Source organism: Belonocnema kinseyi, chromosome 5 (genome assembly GCF_010883055.1).
Source record: "Belonocnema kinseyi isolate 2016_QV_RU_SX_M_011 chromosome 5, B_treatae_v1, whole genome shotgun sequence".
In the NCBI taxonomy this organism is placed as follows: Eukaryota; Metazoa; Arthropoda; class Insecta; order Hymenoptera; family Cynipidae; genus Belonocnema; species Belonocnema kinseyi.
Window position 1 is genome coordinate 54,427,802 of NC_046661.1, and position 6,854 is coordinate 54,434,655.

A 6,854-nucleotide genomic window follows, 5' to 3' on the forward strand; every position below is an offset into this window, starting at 1 on the left:
AATTAAAATTCGAAAATTTTTTCTAAAGCCTCCAGGGGACTTCGTTTTCGCACGAAAAAATTTTATGTGCCCTTATTGCATCCGGACCCACAATTTTCAACGTATTTGATTATCTCCGAATACATCCCTGGCCATAAGTAGTATTCGGAAATTCTCGCGTGCGTTTTTTCGGAACCTAAATTTCCTGCTTGTAAGTCATCGTGATTTTCTTTCAAATAGCCAGCTATTTCCGCTTTCGGTTTTTCTACGTTACAAGCTAACGCAAACGCTATATTTTTTACTGGTTCCCCTGATCTTGAAAGAGCACCAGGGACGAGATTTGAGCTACCTTTGCGGTATATGAATTCGTATTCATATTCAAAAAGTTCCAGTGCCCATCTAGCTAGTCGACTAGTGGGGTTTTTTAGGTTATGGAGCCAATTTAACGGTAAGTGATCCGTGATTACTTTGAAACTATATCCTTCTAGATAGAACCAGAATTTTCGGAAGGCCCAAACTGCCGCTTGGCATTTTTTTCGCATGCTGAGTATCGAGATTCTGCCCCTTTAGGCTTCTGCTCGCGTATGCTATTACGTAATTTGTGCCGTCAAACGTTTGAGTAAGAACGGCTCCTAATTCCGTATCACTCGCATCGGTTTCGAGTAGGAAGGGTTGAGTAAAATCTGGGCATGTTAATATGGGTGCTGATGTTAGAAGATCTTTAATTTTTTGGAAAGCCTCATATTATTCTAACCCCCAACCTCATTGTTTATCTTTTTTAAGTAATCTGTTCATCGGGTCTATTGTTTTGGCAAAGTGTGGGATATATTTTCTATACCAACTTGCCATCCCTATTATGCGCTGTAATGGTTTAATATTTTTAGGTTTAGGGAATCCTAATATTGTTTAAATTTTTGCATCATCTATTTGCAAACCTTTGTCGTTAACTTTAAAGCCTAAATATTTAATTTCTGAGCAGCCGAATTAACATTTGTCCAGGCTGATCGCTAAATTTGCATCATTTATTTTATCTAGTATAATATTCATATACTTTAAATGATCAGCAAAATTTTGAGTTACTATAACGATGTCATCGAAATAGCACAAAACGTTTGGATTTAAATTTGGGGCTACGATTTTATCCATCAGTCTCTGGAAAGTGGCTGGAGCATTGATTAAACCAAATGGCATCCTTTTGAATTGATAAATGCCCTTTCAAGGTACTGTGAATGCTGTTATAGGTTTTGAGCTTTCTTCTAATGGTATTTGTAAATAAGCTAATTTTAAATAAAATTTTAAGATGAATTTAGGTGACCTTAAAGTGTCCAATATTTCTGTCATAAGTCGAATTGGGTAGAGGTCTTGTTTTGTAATTTTGTTAACTTTTCTGAAATCTAAACAGAATCTATAATCTTTTTCAGGTTTTTTGATCATAACAATAGGATTTGACCAATCGGGACAAGAGGGTTTTATTATGTCCTGTTCTAATAATTTTTCTATTGTTTCGTAAATTATTTACTTTCATATAGGGTGCACGTGGTAATATCGCTGTTTAATGGGATTGTGGCCTTAGACATCAATTTTGTGTTTCGTGAAATGTGTTGCCCTGTGTTATTTTCCCGAGTCGATTTTAATTTTGTTCTCAAGGAGCTTTTCTAATTGAGATTGTTGGTTTTCGCTAAGCTTAACAATACCTTCACAAATTTCAGCTAAATCATTATCTTGTTCGTGGACTTTTCCTAAGCTATCCGTAATATTATTTAACGTAATCGCCTTATTTTTAAAAGAAACCCATTGATTTCTATTATCGCTTTCTGATATGTCATCGGCTTTTTAAAATTCAGTTTTTGATTCTTTCCGATTTGTAAATTTGTTATTTTTCCAAAGATTACAAACGCTATTTTTATATTCATTATCGTATTTGCTATTCTAATAAATTTCTCCCGAATTATTTTTCGTACCCTTTTTCCTAATTCTAGGTTTACCTAAATTAAGTGATTCTTTTGTGCTTGAGTCGTCGCTAGTGTCGTAGGTGGAGATGTTCTCGAGGGGATGTAATTTGTTGCTCGTGGGGATGCTTGTTAGGCTAGGGATATCTTTTGTAGGAGTTGTTACTGGATTTTGTGCATTTTTGGTATTTTGGGATTGTTTGGATTTGATAGGTACTAGAGGGATTTCGTTATCTTTGACTGTCGGAATATTTTTGTTAAGTTCTCTTGTACTTGTAAGTTTAATACTACCCCCGAATTTTGGTTTCGTATCCTCACTATTATTTTCTTCATTTTTAATCAATTCTTTATTCTCTTTTTTCTCGTTTCTAACGTCTCTATTCTCTTTTTTTAAAGTCTTGTCAGGTTAAGTTTCCGTTTCAATTTCTGTTATGGGGTGGGTATTGCGTTTGGTCACGCTTCCATATGGTAGTGGTTGGGGGGACTTCCTGGTAGCCAACAAGCTTCTGGGTCATAGCTTAGTGTCATGGGTAGGGCTTTGAGCATTCCCGTGCCTAAAATACCTACTGATTTAAGTTTTGGGACTAACCTGAACATTAAATGCTTTGTGCGATTACCGATGATATTTGGGATTACTATCTGACCAGTTATATCGACTATTTCGCTGTTCGCAACCATTAACTTTCGCGAGACAGGTTAAAAGATTGAAAATTTTGAATTCCGGATTTTTTCCAGCAATTCCTTGCCAGAGTATGAATGTGTGGCACCAGTATCGAACAAAATTCGAAACAAACTACCTTCGAACTTTGTCATTGCATGAAAACGTATTTCCGTTATTTCATCTTTATCCGAATTAAAAAATTCTGGCGTTTCGGTAATGGGTTAAGAAATTTTCTGTCCTAATACCCGCCCTTCCAGTTTCCCTGGTTGTACTCATAGTATGTGCATTCTCTTTTAAAATGGCCCGCTAATCCACAATGATAACATTCATTATTGTTTATTTTATCGTCTTTGCGCGAATTTAGATTCTGATTTTTATCCGAATCGAAATTTATTTTATTTTGGTAATCCATATTAGAATTATTCTCCCGTTTTTGATTTTTTTCCCCGTGATTTGGTTTTTAAGAATTTCGTTTATTTTCACTATTATTTCCTGAACTATTTTCCGCTTTCTCTGTTGGGAATTCGATATTTGGACTGTTTTGAACTTCAATTGAGCCTAATGTCATTTGGTTAAACCCTAGTAACGTTTCGTTGTACGGATTGAATGGATATTTTGGTCTATTGTTTAGGAATCTAGGTTGGAAATTGGATTGAAATCTAGGTCTGAAATGTTGTTAATATTTATTTGTAAAAGGTAGGGATGGAAATTCAAATGGTGAAAATGGAAATCGATTTACGTATTGTTTTTTACCCTGATTATTTTGGTTTTCGTTTTGGTTATCATTTCGATCATTTTTATTTTCCCTAAATTGTGTATTATTTTTGAATTACTTTTATCTCCGTTATTATTGTTACGTTTTTATTCATTTTTATCTTCAATTTTAGGTTCCGTAATTTGTAATACTTGCCCTCTAACTTTCGACTTGGCTAGCTCAGTTTCCCATTCTTTGCCTAAGTATTCTAATTGTTCAAACGTTTTAAAATCACTTCGCTTTATATACATTTTATATTCAATTCTACGGTTTTCGTAGGTTTGACGCAATTCCCATTTGCGGTTTTTCCTACGGTATAATTTTGTGAATAACTGTTTAATTTCAGTCAGATAAGAGTGTATGTCTTGCTCTCGTTTTTGGTTACAAAATTTAATTTTTTGTCTTATTTCTTCTGAAAATCGTTCATCGATGTAGGCGTTTTTAAAGTCCTCGTAAAAGTCTGACAAATGTGTCCAGGAATTTTTATGTATTTCGCACTAATCTATAGCATCTTCTATTAATAGTGCGTCTAAATTTTCTAAGATGTCTCGATCATTTATCTTGTAACCCCTTTTGAATAATTTTTAATTCTTCCAGAAAATGCGCGGGGCTGTCTTCTCTATTATTCCGGAATTTAACAGGCCAATTGCTTTAAATTTGGAATGGTATTTGTATCATGCCAAAAGGAAAATATGTAGGAGGTATGTTTGATTATTTAAATTATTGTCGGATTCATAATCTGTATCTGAGTTATTTGTGTGGAGTCTAGAGCATCTGTTTTATATGTTACTTGTTAGGGGAAGTCTACGTGATCTGCTTTGTTTTGAGTTAATTCTATCCTCTAATAGTTTGCTGTCATCGGTATCCAGTAATTTTAAATTATTAATTCTTGATTTACTACAGTTTTCTGTATTAGAGTGAGAATGTTTATTAGTTTCTTTTAATTTTTCCCTAAAATCGAATTGAACTGTCTATTTCGAGTTTCACTTCTATTTTTTCTGTAATTAGGTTCTTTTATTTCTTCTCTATTTTCAAACGACCTATGAGCTGATGAGTGTAATCTAAACCTTAAGTTGTTTGCCCTTTCTTTCCTTTCTCTAAAAAATCTTTGCCTTTGTTCGTTTATAAATTCGTTGAACTCTGCGCTTTCTATCAGTTCGTGTGTTTCTAAAACGAATTGTGTGTTGTTTTCTAAAAATGAATTCCGTTCATAAGTTTCGTTATCTGTTTGTCTCGTATTATTTATTTGTACTGACGCGCCTATTGTTGGTCAATTTTCGTTATCCCAAAAAAATGCATTGTTTGTAGTTTGAGTTGTTTCTGCTGGTCTTTTCTGAATTAATCTATTTTGGTTTGACCTGTCTCAATTCACTGTGTATTCTGTATTTTTTATCTCGAAACCCTTACCACTGCCTATTGACCTATTTGTTGTTTTCGGTATACTGCCAGTGTTTTTAGGTGATATTACTTCTATGTTTCGGATTATTGGTCTTTTTGTGACCTTGGTTAAATCCGCGTCATTATTACCTTGACTGCACGCGATCTGAGTTTTTTTAAATTTTCATTTATTTTAAATCTATATAAATGTGACACCCTATAATCCATTAATATAAGCGGTTTCTATTTAATTTTCATTTCCATGAGAAAATTCGAGTTTATTTTGGAATATTTTAATTAAGATTGTAATTAATTGTCGGAGTGGGACGATGGTCGTAGGGGCTAAAGCGTAGGCTTTGGACCCACTCCTTCGGCTTGCGGGTTCGATTCCCGCCTCGCACTCTGGAAGAGTTTTGGCGGCCCATGCGGTGAACACTAGCCTAGCAAGGGAGTTGCTCATCTTCAGAGAGTCGTGGGACCGGCACCTCTAGAGAAAAAGGTTTTCTAAGTACTTGAAGCTGTTGCTCTTGGTGGTTCGAAACCCACCTTAAACTGTAGGTCTCCCTTCCACCACCAAGTAAGTGTATGGAGAGCGTGTAAAGGAATAGAGAAGAAGATGTAAGAAAAATGTAAACCCTTAGGGGACACATTAGAAGCTTCCATTCCAATTAATTGTTAGAGAGTTCGAAAATGTGTTCATGTTCGTTCTCTGATCCTTTGTTTGGAAATTACGACGCGTGACCTTGCCGTGGGTCGTAAGAGTACGGGTTGCGCGTATGTATTTGTTTGCGCGCCTGAATCTTTCTACGAGCTGGGCGAATTAAATAATTAATTTAAATAAAAAATAAAATAAAGCGAAATGCATGTTACTATTCCTTTCAGGTTTAATCTACATGGCTTATTTGTAATTCTAAAAATATATTTCAAAAGAGCCAAATTTGAGTTCCGTGATATCATAATCATTGTCAATTTTTTATTGTAATTTTAACACTATCCTATTATAATCTTTTTAACCCTTAAATCGAATTTAATAATCTGAAAGCGAAAAAAAATTTCCAACTAATTTCCGCTTTTGGTTTTTTCATGTAATTCATTTTCTCCTTGAATTACGATACACGAATACATAATAATATTCATTTTTATCTGGCCTTGTTTTGGTATAAATCAGTTTAAATACAATAATATAGGCAATCACACATCATTTCATGTCAATATATCAAATATCATAAGCACATATAAACAAGTAATTGCGTAGGCATATCAAGGCATATCAATCATTTTCCAAAAATCATAAGTATAGGTGGATTATTGACACATATCCAAAATTTTCCCACAAATAAAATATATCCTTTCACTGGTACTTAAAAATTAAAAAATTGATTCTGAATTCGGCAAGTCAAAGGAATCAATAGCATGCACAAGAAATTGAAAGAAAAGTTCAACACTTTTAATCTAGTACTTTGGATTTGAGTTGAATTTCATTTGCGTCCTAGTTCTCGGCAGGTTTCACGGTTGGTTACAAGAAAAAGTGTAGGATTTTAGGTTGGGCGCCAGGTATTACGGAGGTAATGTCGCGAAGAGAAATAGGGAAATGGAATGCCGAGAGCAAGGTGAAGACATAATAAAGCAAGCCGAATAAAATATTACCCTTTATTTTCACTTACATTCTCAGTTGAAGATAGCCAGGTCGTGGCAAGTCACTGACGATCGGGTCATTCCCCGCAAGAGTGTAACGGGGCAGCTGCAATAGGCATGGAGTTCCGTGGATACGGAGGTGGTCCTGGAAAGACGTTAGGAGACCTGATATCTTTCTTCGGGATCGAGCCCAGGGCGGAAAGACGAGAGTACTCACTAGGACTAGCTGGAGAACGGTGGACGAACGAGCGAACGAGCAGAGACTGACGATGGTACGTTCCGTCGCCCATAACTTTGGGACCCGTCGGAGGGTTTCGGCCCATCTCGGATGCGGCCCAGCAACCGTTTCGTGCAGGGCCGTGCCGAGCTCTATTCTATGGTAACAGTTCTGTTGCAATATCAGCTTCTTTTTTTAAATACACAGCGAAAACAAAGTTCTTTATTCAGCCAAACTGTTTCATTGACCGCATTGGGTTGATGTTAAAACTCATTTCGGTTA